The sequence below is a fragment of the Xiphophorus hellerii genome, chromosome 7 (assembly GCF_003331165.1).
Source record: "Xiphophorus hellerii strain 12219 chromosome 7, Xiphophorus_hellerii-4.1, whole genome shotgun sequence".
NCBI classification, from domain to species: domain Eukaryota; kingdom Metazoa; phylum Chordata; class Actinopteri; order Cyprinodontiformes; family Poeciliidae; genus Xiphophorus; species Xiphophorus hellerii.
In genome coordinates this window covers 5,924,628-5,941,533 of record NC_045678.1, presented here as the reverse complement: position 1 = coordinate 5,941,533, position 16,906 = coordinate 5,924,628, and the positions used below count along the sequence as shown (strand labels likewise).

General features: G+C 39.0%; 1 long non-coding RNA gene across 1 annotated transcript; it reads left to right on the top strand.

Annotated features, from left to right (window-relative positions):
- Window positions 1-5,246: 5,246 nt before the first annotated feature.
- LOC116723740 (uncharacterized) lies at window positions 5,247-5,912 on the top strand. The gene is made up of 3 exons (XR_004340029.1): window positions 5,247-5,290; window positions 5,370-5,462; window positions 5,797-5,912. It is a non-coding gene; the product is annotated as an uncharacterized LOC116723740 (long non-coding RNA).
- Window positions 5,913-16,906: the final 10,994 nt, after the last annotated feature.

Below are 16,906 nucleotides of genomic sequence, written 5' to 3'. Positions count from 1 at the left end.
TTGTAAGTGTGTGTGTTCGTTAATGATAGACCATTAATAGGCAGTGAATCGTGTATAGTCGTAGTGATCATCAATCAAAGCTAATTTTCACAAACAAAATAATGATTTATTTGTGAAAATCATCTTTGATGACTTTGGATTCCAATTCTTGGTAAACTGGATGGTTCTTTGCCCTTTTTGTCTTTTTGATAAATGCCTAGACAAACATATTTAGTTTCCATGGATACATTGGTGACATTATTTAAAATGACTTCAACGCAGCTTTGTGAAAAATGTGTTCTATGTAGTCTCCATGGATACATTGATTAAATAACAACACACAGCTTTATTCTTATAAAAAGTCATTAAAGAACAATCAATGTGTGCCTGTTGATTTCACAAAGTAACTAAATTATTTAGTTTACTGTAATTACTCAAGACCAGAAAAACAGCCTTTTGTTCCATTGCATTTTAGTGACGTATCATTTTCAGAAGTCACTTGAATGTTAACAGTGAATGTTAAAATTCATTAGAAAAACAATCATCTCAGTTTCAGTGGGTCCAGTTGTGATTCATTTGTTAGTTAAAATCTTGGAGGGATTGCAGGGGTTTGACATTGTTTATGTGGTTTAAAAAGTTATTTCTGGTTTTAGAAAATCCGTTTTGTTTTATTCAGATCTTTGGAATAAGTAGTCAGTGTCTGGTCCAGGTTTCAAAAAATGCCTCAATAACACATTTGGTCTCCTTGGATACGTTGCTTGAAATAAAACCTTCATACTTGAATATTAGAAAAGTTTTTAGATACATATTTGTCCTGTATTATTTCTAAGTAGTTTAGTTTGTATTTACTAAACCATTATTGCTTAGTTTGCTTTTTCTAAGAAAGAGGAGTTTTGAATAATTAGTTGTTTACGAAATGCTGTGTTGGTCCTTTGCATGTTTGGAGCTGTAATATATTTTCACGCTGATTACATTTTCAGAAAGAGTCAGCAATATTAATAGTGGTGATTGGAAAACATTTGACTTTAGTTTGAGAAAATTACTTTTAGTGAATCCATTTTGTTGCAGGGTTTTATTTTATTTTAAGAGTTTATGGCTAGGGATGAATTACCAATAAATCTAAATTTGATTTATTGTGTTTAATGATTGATTGGTACCAAGATGAAGCTGCAAGTTTGTTTGTCTGAGTGCTGATGGTTTATACGTGTTTGATCACTGAGTTTTAGAGTTTGTTCTGGTTTTTATGTAAAATTGTGTTTTTTGCTGTTTTTTTTTGTGTGACTAAAGATAAGCTTTATTTATTTTATCTCTTAATTCCCGTTCTTGTTGTATAATCACATCTGGCATAGCATTAATATTGCTAATTAAATATATTCAAGAAAAACAAACACATTCACAAAGCTGGGTTATTGTATTGTTGGTATTTAAGTGTTCCCTCTAAACATTGCTTTGGACTTTTGTGATTTTTTCAAGATACAGATTTATAGCTTTTTGGCTTTGTTTTTTTTCTTCACAGCCCATACCATGGCGCTTCCAGCAGATGGATCCCCGACGTTGGAGGGACGTCCAGATAATGGTGAGGAACACGGTAAGTTGCGGTTAAATGAAGCCGACATGGTTTCTGAAGACCACGGAGAGGAGTTGAAGTATAGTTCACCTCCGCAGTCTGTGGACTGTTCTACCAGCTCCACTGATAGCAATATTACCAGCTCCAGTGGTAGCTCTACTAACAGCTCCAGTGAAGACGAGGTAGGTAATGGAGACCAGGATGACTTTAGATCCCGATTTCGGGTTGTCCAGGTCCTTCAACCAAACATTAAATTAGGGGTGGCTCAGAAGCCCCAAGAAGACATGGCAGATGGGAATTCAGTTGAATTCCCATCTGGACTTGACAAACAGGAAGAGCCCATTTTGCGTCCAGAGAAGTCCAGACCTATCGGTACCTTGCAACATCATCAGGTAGGTTTGGAAGAGGACGCGGCTCATGTGACATCTGTGACTGGCATAAACGGAAAGAGGACAAAGAACAGTGATGCGGAAGAGGAGCCCCCAGCCAAGAGGACCAAGTATAGTGTCCTGTCCTTTCCGTACCAAAAGACGGAATATGACGATCCCATTGAGTTACCACCTGTCCTCAGTCCCTCAACACCGACGCACTTTGAAGATCCTATTTTGTCATCCCCCGTCCTCAGTCCCTCAACACCGACGCACTTTGAAGATCCTATTTTGTCATCCCCCGTCCTCAGTCCCTCAACACCGACGCACTTTGAAGATCCTATTTTGTCATCCCCCGTCCTCAGTCCCTCAACACCGACGCACTTTGAAGATCCCATTTTGTCACCCAGTATTATCAGTCTCTCACCAATGTCGCCAAATGAGGATCCCATTTTGTCACCCAGTGTTATCAGTCTCTCACCAATGTCGCCAAATGAGGATCCCATTTTGTCACCCAGTGTTATCAGTCTCTCACCAATGTCGCCAAATGAGGATCCCATTTTGTCACCCAGTGTTATCAGTCTCTCAACAATGTCGCCATATGAGGATCCTATTTTGTCACCCAGTGTTATCAGTCTCTCAACAATGTCGCCATATAAGGATCCTATTTTGTCATCCCCCGTCCTCAGTCCCTCAACACTGACGCACTTTTTAGATCCCATTTTGTCACCCAGTGTTTTCTGTCTCTCACCAATGTCGCCATATGAGGATCCTATTTTGTCATCCCCCGTCCTCAGTCCCTCAACACTGGCGCACTTTTTAGATCCCATTTGTCACCCAGTGTTTTCTGTCTCTCACCAATGTCGCCATATAAGGATCCTATTTTGTCATCCCCCGTCCTCAGTCCCTCAACACTGATGCACTTTTTAGATCCCATTTTGTCACCCAGTGTTATCAGTCTCTCACCAACGTCGCCAAATGAGGATCCCCATTTTGTCACCCAGTGTTATCAGTCTCTCACCACGTCGCCAAATGAGGATTCCCATTTTGTCACCCAGTGTTATCAGTCTCTCACAATGTCGCCATATGAGGATCCTATTTTGTCATCCCCCGTACTCAGTCCCTCAACACCTGTCCTCAGTCCCTCAACACCGACGCACTTTGAAGATCCCATTTGCCACCCAGTGTTTTCAGTCTCTCACCAATGTCGCCATATGAGGATCTATTTGTCATCCCCCGTACTCAGTCCCTCAACACGACGCACTTTGAAGATCCTATTTGGTCATCCCCCTTCCTCAGTCCCTCAACCACCGACGCACTTTGAAGATCCCATTTTGCCCACCCAGTGTTTTCAGTCTCTCACCAATGTCGCCATATGAGGATCTATTTTGTCATCCCCCCGTACTCAGTCCCTCAACACCGACGCACTTTGAAGATCCTATATTTGGTCATCCCCCGTCCTCAGTCCCTCAACACCGACGCACTTTGAAGATCCTATTTTGCCACCCAGTGTTTTCTGTCTCTCACCAATGTCGACATATGAGGATCCCATTCTGTCACCCCTCGTTTTCAGTCCTTCACCATCAATATACTTTGAAGATTCAACTTTGTCATACCCTGACTGCTTTTTCTGGATGGGGACTGAAGAGGACACAGAAGAGGAAGCAATACCTTCAACATCTAGCGGAAATTACAGCAAGAGAGAGCCTCCAGACACGTGTTTTTTAGACCTCACTACGTCTTGTCAAGTGACTCTGATTAGATTGGGATCTGTAAAAACTGAAGACCTATTTGGGAAGTCACATTAGGACCATCATCATTTCTCTCATGTTTTTTATTAAAGCCATTGGGTTTCTAGGAAGCCTGTGGAAGCCTTCGGTAGCGCCTTGCACCGGGCTTTTCTTTGTTCCGCTGCTAAATTAGTATTTTAGATGTTAGGTTTCTGGCAGGACTGAGGAAGCCTTATGGTAGCGCCTTGCACCGGGACTTTTCTTCGTCTTTGTGTTTCCCTCTCAACTCCGTCCTGTTTCAGGGTGTAATAGTGGTGCTTCCCTACACGCTGCTTTCCAATATAGTAAATTATTCTGTCCTGTTCCTCTACTATGCAGTCTCCCAGTTTTTAATCTTTCAGGTTTTTAGCTGCTCATCGCTGGATTCTTTCATCGTTGTCCATGTGGTTCCTGCCTTCTGGATCCCTTGTTTTTCACACCGCTTGTAAGTTTTTGCATTCTACCTTCACATCATGCTGGTGGCAGATCTCTGATTCTTGATCATTCCAGGTTGGATCTCGTCAGCCAGTAACCCTCCACCTTCAACACCACCAGTCAGACAGTGGAAGATAAGAGAACCCAGTTAACAAAAAAAACAGTAAAAACCTATTTTACCTGGCTAGCAATTTTAATATGGATGAAATTGGAGGTCAAATTTCAAAGCTGTTCTTTTCTTCTGTCCATGTTCACTTTTTTAACTCTGTTGTCTTTTCTCATTATTTCATTTCTCCGTCAACTCATGTCACTTGACTTGAGTTGACCAACAATTAAAGAAGAAGACCTGCTCCACCTGTAAACCTCCACCTTCACACACCACCAGTCAGACGGAGGAAGAGAAGAGAACCCTGTTGACAAAAAAAGTAAGAAAACCTATTTTTACCCGAGTAACAATTTTAAATATGGATGAAATTGAGATCAGATTTCAAACCTTTTCTTTTTTCTGCAGATTTATATTCTCTGTTTTTTTAACCCTGTTATGTTTTATCTTTATTTCATTTCTCCGTCAACTCATGTACCATGACTTGAGTTGACCAACAATTAAAGAAGACATGCTCCACCTGTAAACCTCCACCTTCAACACCACCAGTAAGGTGGAGGTAGAGAAGAGAACCCTGTTGACGAAAAAAGTAAGAAAACTTATTTTTACCCAGCTAACAATTTTAAATATGAATGAAATTAAGGTCACATTTCAAAGCTGTTCTTTCTTCTGTCAATGTTCTCTTTTTTTTAAACTCTGATGTCTTTTCTCTTTATTTCATTTCTCCGTCAACTCATGTACCTCAACTTGAGTTGACCAACAATTAAAGAAGACGACCTGCTCCAACTGCTGATCTACTGGTTGTAACAGATTGTGGAAAAGGTGAGGACATGATGACTTGATCGGGAATTCACTTTAATCATCTGTTATTTAGACAGAGATTAAGGAATGTGTGTATTATTATGTGATGATCTCCAGCATCACCAGCAGCACTGGACCAATCAGGAGAGAGAAGACACAGAGGACTGAAGGGACTCAGAAAATCCTGCTGGAAATCCCAAGATGAAGTTTCCTGATGCAACAGGGGGACACCTGAGGACACAGAATAAAGAAGGACCATGTGAAGCAGGTCCTTCAATAACAAACCAAGCATGAGTGACCAACACTTACAGCAGCAGGTTACTTTGTCCATCTACTGGTTGTAACAGATGATGGTGAAGGTTGAGGAGATAATGACTTGATCAGAAACTGTGGCCGACAACTGCAAACGCGCAGCAAACAGCAAAACGAGCTGCAAACAGGTGAAACTGCACAGGGAAAAGCGAAACTTCATTATCTTTTACATTTTTCGTTTCATTTCATTGAAACCACAAAAATGTTTCCACCATAACTTCCAATTGTTGAATATTTTTTTCTATCAAACTTTGAGTAGTGTGCAAGAATTACCCAAACATGCTTTGACTTTATTGATCCCAAAGGGAAATGAAATGTAGTTGTGGCTCATTAATTCAGATTCTTCAAAGAGTTATTGCAGATGACTGATTGCTGTCAGCAGGAAAGATCTTTTGTAGCTGTCTGTGTTGCAGCAAACCTGAAGAAGCCTCTGACTGATGATACTCTGTTTTCCCCATACAGACTCATGAAGAGGACGGTCAGAGTCGTCCATAGCTTTCTTGACTCTTGTGAAGAATCTTTCTTTGCGTCATCTCCAGAGGTTCCACAGTCATCTCCAGAACAGAACCAGAACCAATCCAGCCTTCTTTATCAGATTGTTGAACCTTTGAGGTTCCTGGCTCTGATGCTGCTGCACCAACAGATGATAGCAGAAGAGATGACACTCTCAGCAGCAGACTTAAAGATCTGCAGCAACTTGCTGCAAACCTTGAAGGATCTTAGCTTCCTGGAGAAGTGCAGTCTGCTCTGTCTCTTTTTGTAGACGGCTTGTCCATGTGGTTCCTGCCTTCTGTTGCGTCTCCAGTCCAGTCTGTGTTCCAGATGAACACCGAGGTATTTATATTCCTGAACCACCTCCACATCTTTCTCCCATGATGGAAATAGGGTTTCCTGTTTCTCCTGAAATCAACAACCATCTCCTTTGTTTTGTTTACAGTCAAGATTAGATGATTGTTCCCTCACCAGGCCACAAAGTGGTCCACCAGATCTCTGTACTCAGCCTCTTGTCTTCCTCTGATACACAACAACTGCAGAGTCGTCTGAGTATTTCTGTAGATGACAGAAGTCGGACTTGTGCTGGAAGTCTGAACAGTAGAGGGTGAAAATGAATGGTGAGAGTACAGTGCCCTGTGGTGTTCCCATGTTGTTGACCACCTGGTTAGACACACAGTCCTTCAGTCTCACTAACTGTGGTCTGTTTGTCAGGTAGTCACAGATGCAGGTGATTGTTGAGGCCTCCATCTGTGTCTTCTGGAGTTTCTAACAGAGCAGATCAGGCTGAATTGTGTTCAATGCACCTGGGAACCAAAGACCCTGATCCTCACTGTGCTGCCTGCTTGTTTTGTCCAGATGACAGTGGGTTTGTTGAAGCAGGTGTCTGATCAACTCCAACTCCACGGCGATAAGCAAACTGCAGGGGGTCCTGATATGTGATCGTCTGCTTACTCAAGTGGGCCACCAGGAGTCTCTCCAGGACCTTCAGGATGTGGGACGTCAGGGCAACGGGTCTACAGTCATTATGACTGATGGGTGACTTTTCTTCGGTACCGGAACCAGACAGGATGTCTTCCACAACAACGGAACCTCCTCTTGGGTCAGGCAAAGGTTGAAGAGATGCTGCAGAATCCCACAGAGGGAATCTGGGACTGACAGCATCTGGACCTGCAGCCTCGTTCCTGTTCAGTCTCTCTCCGGCTGCTTCTTCACCTGACTTCTAGATACAGAAAAGTTGGAGGTGGAGGCAAAGGGAGCAGCAGCGTCTCCTGATGTGGTTAAAGACAAACTTGTGGAAGCAGAAGAGTCCATGACTGAGGTGGAAGATGGAACATCTGAGGTTTGACAGGAAAGCTGTGGGTCAGAGGAGGATGAGAAATCTGTTTGGCTGCAGACAGGAGAGGAAGATGATGAGCTTGTTCCTGGACTGAACCTGTTGAAGAATGTGTTCAGCTCATTTCCTCTGTCCAGAAACTAATATTGTTAAAAAAAAAGTAATGGTAGCATGTTTTTATGTAATAATGTGTATGTAATGTTTGGAATGAAGAAGATATGCTGCATAATCTGATGGAATTACAAAAGATCATTGTGGCTCCTGCTCAGTGCAAAAACACACATTTTGTTGGTTTCTGAAGAGTAAAAATTGAACAAATGTGTACATTTAAAGATTAAATTTATATTTCACAGTCATCACAATGCTAAAGAAAAGTCTCACAACAGTGTGAAAATCATGGTGTTTATTTACAAGACAGGAAGCAGGAGGAAGATATTAAAGAATGTCAAATATTTTGCAGTGTCAGGTTATTCTATGTATTATGATGTAATATAATACATGTATTTTTGGACTTATTGTATTCTGTTTCATTTTGTGTGTAACTTTCACTTGATTTGTGAAAGCATGAGGAAGATATTAAATTTTTTGTATATATTTCGCAGTGTCATGTTATTTTTATTAATTATGATGTCATGGTGTATTTTGGAGGTTTTGTATTCTGTTTAGTCTTTTGTGTAACTTTCACTTGATTTATGAAAGCATGGAAAGTTATTAAGCTGATCATAGAGTGAAATAACATTAAGTTGTAAGAAATTTCAATAAAAGCTTTTTTTGCCGTCACTGCTTTGGTTTTATTCAGATATCAGGTTTGGATCATTTGAGATGATAAATCTGCTTTAGAGCAGAAGGACAATCATTTGATTTCCTTTTTTTATGCTATTTAGACTCATTGGCATGAAGCCTGGTACAAACAAGTTATGTTTTGTTTGTATGAAAACAAGCAAAAGAAAACATTAAAGTTTGATCAACTTTATGGTTTAAAAATAACCTCAAATTCAGAATCTCTTCTCACATTCATTCTGTTCCCACGGAGTCTAAAGAAACAGATCAAGCTGATCTAAGCTGGGAGGAACTAACAGGACATGGAGAGCTGCATGAAAAAAGAGATAAAGGACAAAACATGGGAAATATGGGTGTGAAAAGAATAATGGACAAACAAAACAGTGAACACTGGCCAGAAATAAAAGATTAAGAATCTTATTTACAAAAAAAAGAGCCATTGAACAAAAAATATCAAGAATCACAATGCCCAACACACATTTAGCCTGTCATAAAAATGCATCGATTGAACTCATTAATGTTAGCAGATGTTGGCAGGCATGATGTAATCTTGAGATTTTATTTCAAACTGAGTATATACACCTCTGGAAAAAATGAAAAGTTTCTCTGATTTTACTCTTTATAGGTTTATGTTTGAGTAAAATGAACATTGTTTCTTTTATTCTATGAATTACTGACAACATGTCTCTTTATTTTGTTTGTGAATGTATGTAAATACGCAGTTAGATTTAGAAAACTGAACAAACAAATATCTTTTCATGGGTCTTATCCCTGCTGGGGGCTCAGCAGCCCTAAAGGTCAGATCCTAGAAATCGCCCCTGAGTTTAATTATATATACTTTCATTTACAGGCCCTGTCACTAAGATTTCCTGTAATGACATTTTTTTTTGTAATGTAATTATACATTTTATAAACTGGTAGAATATTTTGTTTTTTGTTTTTACAAATATTGACATGACAAAGAAAAGACAAAGTGACTAAATTATCGCAAATAGACTGTATAAAATGCAGATTTTATACAGTCTACATTCAAAGACTGTATAAAAAACACAGTGATGAAGATTTAAATATCTATTTCTATATAGCAACATCATATAGCTATATCAAATGTCACGTGACTATTAAAGTTTAGTCACATGACACAGATTGCCGTCATTTAATACCAATAACCAGCTGAGCCAATCAGAGGCCACATATCCTCCTCCTTTTCATACAGGCCTTTAAATAAAGACCCGGACTAAAAATTCTCTTTTTATCCTGCATAGCGATGCTCGTCCATTTTAGAAAGGATAACCTATCTTTAATGGCTTTGTGTTTACAAGCATTTACCTGCAAGACAAAGAAAATGATTAGTGACCAAATGATCGCAGAAGGCCTACATTCAAAGACTCTGTTTCAGGCGGTCATTGACGTCATTCTGTGACGTGTGATTCGTGGTTTGAGTTTGCTGTATTCTTTCCTCTTCCTTTTTAGTCTTAAAGTTTAATTATTTTCAAAGCGAAGCATCTCAGTTAAAATAAGTCATTAACAGCGTATATAATGTTATTATAGGCTATAAAAGCTGATAACTAGAAAATTCCTGAAGAAATTTAACCGGGGCCTGCCAAAGTGTGCCCTGATGCTAGAAATTAGCATCAATGCTAAAGAAAGCTGCCAGTCATATGAGGAGATTCACAAGAATGTTTACTAACATGGACGTGCACCATCCAGTATGATAAAGTAAGTGTATCAGCTAAAATTAGCAAAAATTCTAATGTTAGCATGATTGCTGTCAGTAGCATGTGGGACATCACTAGGATGTTTTCTATAATTGACTTACTCCATTCAGTATACTAAACACGGCTAATAAGTAAAATAAATAGCTAATAGCTTATTTAAGCTAAAATGCTAATGCTAATGAACTGCCTTGCTGCTGCAAGGCAGTTCCCCTAACCTGAGAGAAAAACATAATGCAGAATAATATTATTGCACCGCCTGTGGCGGTGCACTAAACTCAGGGGCATATTGAGGCTTTTATTTTGAAATTTGCAGTAAGCTTCATTTTAAATGCCCACAGTATTCCATTGTGTAACAGTGCTTTGGATAAAAAAAGTCACATAAAGCCAAAAAGAGCAATTACATGATGTAAAAATTGTCAAGGCTTTTATTTTGAAACTTTTGTTAAGCTTCATTTCAAAGGACAAGTCTAATCCCATGTCTAATAGTTATTTGGTTGAATCAGTTATATAATGCTCAAAAGAGCAGTTATGTCATGTAAAAATATCCAAGGCTTTTATTTTGAAATTGTCAGTATGCTCAATTTCAAAGGGCCAAACTAATACCATGTGTAACAGTGCTTTGGATGAAAAAGTAAAAAAAAAAAGCCAAAAAGAGCAATTACATGATGTAAAATTTGTCAAGGCTTTTATTTTGAAATTTTTGTTAAACTTCATTTCAAAGGGCCACACAAATCCCATGTATAACACTCAATGGATTAAATCAGTTATATAATGCTCAAAAGAGCAATTACATGATGTAAAATATTCAAGTCTTTTATTTTGAAATTTTTGTTAAGCTTCATTTCAAAGGGCCAAACTAATCCCATGTCTAATAGTCACTGGGTTGAATCAGTTATATAATGCTCAAAAGAGCAGTTATGTGATGTAAAAATATTCAAGGCTTTTATTTTGAAGTTTTCAGTATGATTCATTTCAAAGGGCCAAACTAATCCCATGTGTAACAGTGCTTTGGATGAAAAAGTCAAATGAAGCCAAAAAGAGCAATTACATAATGTAAAAATATTTAAGGCTTTTATTTTGAAATTTTCATTAAACTTAATTTTAAATTGCCACACTAATCCCATGTGTAACAATGGTTGGGTAAAATCAGTTATAAAAAGCCCAAAACACAAGTAGTTCTAAAGGCCAGCTCAGTCCTCCTCTGTAGTAACTGACAGTTCCTCCATGTTTGTAGTTCTGACATTCAGCTCAGACCTCTTTTGTAGGCACTGAGTGTCCGCCATGTTGTAGTTCTAACCTTCAGTCATTGTAGTTCTAAAGAGCAGTTCAGCTGTCATGTGAGTGAGACAGAGAGGGAGAGACAGAATTGTAACTGTTTGAAGCAGTTAGTTTTTCTGATCAAAGCAGGCTGAACATATCTTTCCCTAAATGCTGTCAATAGCAGGTGGGATATCATTAGAATGTTGTCTGTAATTGACTTACTCCACTCAGTATATTAAACATGGCTAATAAGTAAGAAAATAGCTAATAGCTTATTTAAGGTAAAAGGCTAATGCTAATGAACTGCCTTGCTGCGCAAGGCAGTTCCCTAACCTGAGAGAAAAATATAATGCATGCTAATATTATTGCACCGCCATAGGCGGTGCATTAACCTGAGGGGGATATTGAGGCTTTTATTTTGAAAAAAAACATAAGCTTCATATTAAATGATCACACTAATTAAGATGTCTAACAGTGTTTGGGTTAAATCCGTTATTTACTGGCCAAAACAGCCAGTAGCTCTAAATGGCAGCTCAGCCCTCTGTTTTAACTGAGTGTTGATTAGAACTACAGTGATGCGTATTTGTAGTCCTAACCAGCAGCCAATCGCCTCCTGTGTTCCATTGCTATGGTTATCAATCCTCTGCTAACTGTCATGTGTGTGTGACACAGAGAGGTGGAAAAAGATTTCTATCTTTGTGAGACAGCCCATTGGTTTATATGGAAAAAGCAGTCAGAACAACTCCTTGCCGTTCAGGAACCGAGAGACGTATTGAAAAACCGTTTGAAGCAAATGAGAGAACTATTTGTCTTCTCCCATAGTACCGCTATTCATATTTGTAGCTCACTCACAGTAATTGCAGTGATGAGACAAAAATGGTGTATGCAGAGCTCAGAAATACAGTTAAATGCTTATTTAAGCATTTAAGCATTTTAGCTTAAATAAGCTATTAGCTATTTATTTTACTTATTAGCCGTGTTTAGTATACTGAAAGAGTAAGTCAATTATAGAAAACATCCTAGTGATGTCCCACATGCTACTGACTTCGCAAGTCAGTACTGCTCTCCTTATGCATTGCTATGGGCAGGCCCCAATAACACTTTTATAATGTATAAGGTAGTTATCAGTGACGTGCGGTCAGGGGAGGCAGGTGAGGCAGAGCCTCACCTGTAATCATGGAAAAATAATAATGATAAAATCATTTATATTGCTATTTTCACCCTGTGGTTTGTACTATACCTATTTTTCATTTAATTTAAAAAAGTTCAGATTATTTTTTCTTCAAAATCGCTGAATTTCTGCATTTTCCCATTCAAATGCTCGGAAGCTCAGCTGGTGAGGCAGCAGCGAGCTGAGCCTCACCTGGGATTGCGCAACTTCTCGCTAACTGCACAGGCTGCCATTCTGAGAGCATGTTCGCCAATAAAATGGCTAAAAAAACATTTAATGTATGAACTGATTTTCCATAATTTAACTTATGTATATAATGTACAGTGGGTTTTTTGTCACCAATTGTGTGTGTAACGTGTTTCATGTGCTGAAGAGCGATCAAAAACGGCAGAGAACAGATTCGAGGTGAGGCAGGCAGTTCTCTTGCCTCATGGCAGGGGGCGCTCATGATCCCAGACATTGTGATTCCACAACTGCAGAGTAAGATACTGTAAGCGAGCTAGCCATGGAGCTAGCCATACAGTAAGGTCAAGTGCAGCGATATATTTATAGTTTTCTCCTCTTACCACAGCAATTAATTAATAATCGCAAAATAATACTACAACAATACTACTGCAACAGACTGAATGTTCTGCTTTTTGCTTGGGAAATATTTGAGTGTTTTTTATTGTGTCGTTGTTGTCAGTTGCTATGGCAACGAGTCTGTGCGTAGCTAGCGCTGATACCGAGAGCGACAAAAGACGTGGTTTTGGGTTGTACTTTAACGGGTTTCCCCTTCGCTGTGGAGCACAGCACGAAATGAATAATATCTACATGTCCAAGTTTGATTGAGTGAACGGAAATAGTCTTTTGCCCTCCAGCGTTGTCCACATGCGCGCAATTTCCTACATAAACAATAACATGCAGGGGGTCTATATTTGTAAATCTGAATATGATTAAGTCAGTGCCTCACCAGCTATGAACCTCACCGCACGTCCCTGGTAGTTATACATTATATAAGTATGGACACAGCCACAAAGAAGAATCGCCTGCGCCTCCTTGAACGAAGGATCCGGCGCTTCACGGACGGAGGTCCCAGCAGCGGCGGCCTGGCTCCCCGGGTGAGGCAGGCGGGAAGGAGCTTCAGGGCGGGGATCCCCTCTGAGCAGCAGCGCTGCTTGGAAGAACCGGACGGCTCCGAACTTCGTAAGGAGTCACCCCCGGTCCTGCTCAACTTTTAAACATACAGAGTTATTGTTTTAATGTCCTTGTTTCTTATCCTCTTTTAGTTTAACTTAATTAAAGAATTGTATTTATTAAAAGATAAGTAAAAATTTCTGTATAACTGTACAATGCCATGTTTTTAAAAATGTCCCAAGTAACAATAAAACATTTCGAAAGAAAAAAAAAAATCTCCGTTATTTGTGGTCCAATTTCTCTCACGCACCAGCGCGTGCGTTCGTCAATGGAAGTCATGGCAACGACGTTAGCGTCCTCGAGCCTATAAATGACGCCGACCTTCTGAGTTCTTTCCCCTTTGCTACGGGACTTTTGAGAGAGACGCCTGAAGGAGCCTTTACAGCCTCGGAAGGTTTGAGCTTGTCGAGAAGTCTGCTGTGCAAAACTTGCTGAAGAAGAACTTGCTGAAATTCGCACTTGCTGAAGAAACCCGTGGATACCAAACCTGCGAAAGACGTTTCCTGACCGGGAGAAGAAGCAGCAGGGTGACCAGCTGGAAGGTTAAAGTCATTCTTCTACTATTTTTAATAAACGAAAGCAAGTTATTACTAAGATATTAGTGACTTGTTTAGTTTATTTTGGGTGTGTGTGTGTGTGTGTGTTTTAAAGAAATACTGACTGCTGTAGAAAAAAAGAGAGTAGCATTCTTTGCTAGCATAGATCTAACTAACTAGTTAACTAATGAGCCTTTTTCTTTACTGAATTTCGCTGGAAATGTCGGGAATGTTAAACTGTGGTGTAATAATTTAAGAAATATATGCATTTTACTGAATTATAGTCAAATTAGTTAAATTAACTTCAAATTCCTGAAAAATTAGCTTGTTTTTTGACCGTTATTTTTTGAAAAATGCCGTGGTAAACACTCAGTTTCCATGGACACGCAAAATGAAATGCCTTAAATATTTAATATTATTTTTTAAAAACATTTTAAAAAATAGTGTTTACCCTTATAATAACCTATATTTTAATTGTTTAGTTTCATTATTTTTTCAAGATAGGGACATGTTGATGTGGTTGTGTTTTTTTTTAAATGCCCTGACAAACATACTTGGTTTCCATGGTAATGACATCAGACTAACGGTTTGTTAGGACGCTTTCCATAAAATTTCCATTCATGTACGCGTTCACACACTGATGTTTATAAGCTAATGGATTGTAGCCACAGATGTTGTATCGTGCCAGCAATAAACTCCAGCTAAAGGTGAGAGAAGTGTCTTGCTCAAGGACACAACGACAGAGGCGGACCATTGCAGGGCAAACTCCTACCACTGTCGCCCAGTAATAAGCATTGTAAGTGTGTGTGTTCGTTAATGATAGACCATTAATAGGCAGTGAATCGTGTATAGTCGTAGTGATCATCAATCAAAGCTAATTTTCACAAACAAAATAATGATTTATTTGTGAAAATCATCTTTGATGACTTTGGATTCCAATTCTTGGTAAACTGGATGGTTCTTTGCCCTTTTTGTCTTTTTGATAAATGCCTAGACAAACATATTTAGTTTCCATGGATACATTGGTGACATTATTTAAAATGACTTCAACGCAGCTTTGTGAAAAATGTGTTCTATGTAGTCCTCCATGGATACATTGATTAAATAACAACACACAGCTTTATTCTTATAAAAAGTCATTAAAGAACAATCAATGTGTGCCTGTTGATTTCACAAAGTAACTAAATTATTTAGTTTACTGTAATTACTCAAGACCAGAAAAACAGCCTTTTGTTCCATTGCATTTTAGTGACGTATCATTTTCAGAAGTCACTTGAATGTTAACAGTGAATGTTAAAATTCATTAGAAAAACAATCATCTCAGTTTCAGTGGGTCCAGTTGTGATTCATTTGTTAGTTAAAATCTTGGAGGGATTGCAGGGGTTTGACGTTGTTTATGTGGTTTAAAAAGTTATTTCTGGTTTTAGAAGATCCGTTTTGTTTTATTCAGATCTTTGGAATAAGTAGTCAGTGTCTGGTCCAGGTTTCAAAAAAATGCCTAAATAACACATTTGGTCTCCTTGGATACGTTGCTTGAAATAAAACCTTCATACTTGAATATTAGAAAAGTTTTTAGATACATATTTGTCCTGTATTATTTCTAAGTAGTTTAGTTTGTATTAACTAAACCATTATTGCTTAGTTTGCTTTTTCTAAGAAAGAGGAGTTTTGAATAATTAGTTGTTTACGAAATGCTGTGTTGGTCCTTTGCATGTTTGGAGCTGTAATATATTTTCACGCTGATTACATTTTCAGAAAGAGTCAGCAATATTAATAGTGGTGATTGGAAAACATTTTACTTTAGTTTGAGAAAATTACTTTTAGTGAATCCATTTTGTTGCAGGGTTTTATTTTATTTTAAGAGTTTATGGCTAGGGATGAATTACCAATAAATCTAAATTTGATTTATTGTGTTTAATGATTGATTGGTACCAAGATGAAGCTGCAAGTTTGTTTGTCTGAGTGCTGATGGTTTATACGTGTTTGATCACTGAGTTTTAGAGTTTGTTCTGGTTTTTATGTAAAATTGTGTTTTTTGCTGTGTTTTTTTTGTGTGACTAAAGATAAGCTTTATTTATTTTATCTCTTAATTCCCGTTCTTGTTGTATAATCACATCTGGCATAGCATTAATATTGCTAATTAAATATATTCAAGAAAAACAAACACATTCACAAAGCTGGGTTATTGTATTGTTGGTATTTCAGTGTTCCCTCTAAACATTGCTTTGGACTTTTGTGATTTTTTCAAGATACAGATTTATAGCTTTTTTGGCTTTGTTTTTTTCTTCACAGCCCATACCATGGCGCTTCCAGCAGATGGATCCCCGACGTTGGAGGGACGTCCAGATAATGGTAAGGAACACGGTAAGTTGCGGTTAAATGAAGCCGACATGGTTTCTGAAGACCACGGAGAGGAGTTGAAGTATAGTTCACCTCCGCAGTCTGTGGACTGTTCTACCAGCTCCACTGATAGCAATATTACCAGCTCCAGTGGTAGCTCTACTTACAGCTCCAGTGAAGACGAGGTAGGTAATGGAGACCAGGATGACTTTAGATCCCGATTTCGGGTTGTCCAGGTCCTTCGACCAAACATTAAATTAGGGGTGGCTCAGAAGCCCCAAGAAGACATGGCAGATGGGAATTCAGTTGAATTCCCATCTGGACTTGACAAACAGGAAGAGCCCATTTTGCGTCCAGAGAAGTCCAGACCTATCGGTACCTTGCAACATCATCAGGTAGGTTTGGAAGAGGACGCGGCTCATGTGACATCTGTGACTGGCATAAACGGAAAGAGGACAAAGAACAGTGATGCGGAAGAGGAGCCCCCAGCCAAGAGGACCAAGTATAGTGTCCTGTCCTTTCCGTACCAAAAGACGGAATATGACGATCCCATTGAGTTACCACCTGTCCTCAGTCCCTCAACACCGACGCACTTTGAAGATCCTATTTTGTCATCCCCCGTCCTCAGTCCCTCAGCACCGACGAACTTTGAAGATCCTATTTTGTCATCCCCCGTCCTCAGTCCCTCAACACCGACGCACTTTGAAGATCCCATTTTGCCACCCAGTGTTTTCAGTCTCTCACCAATGTCGACATATGAGGA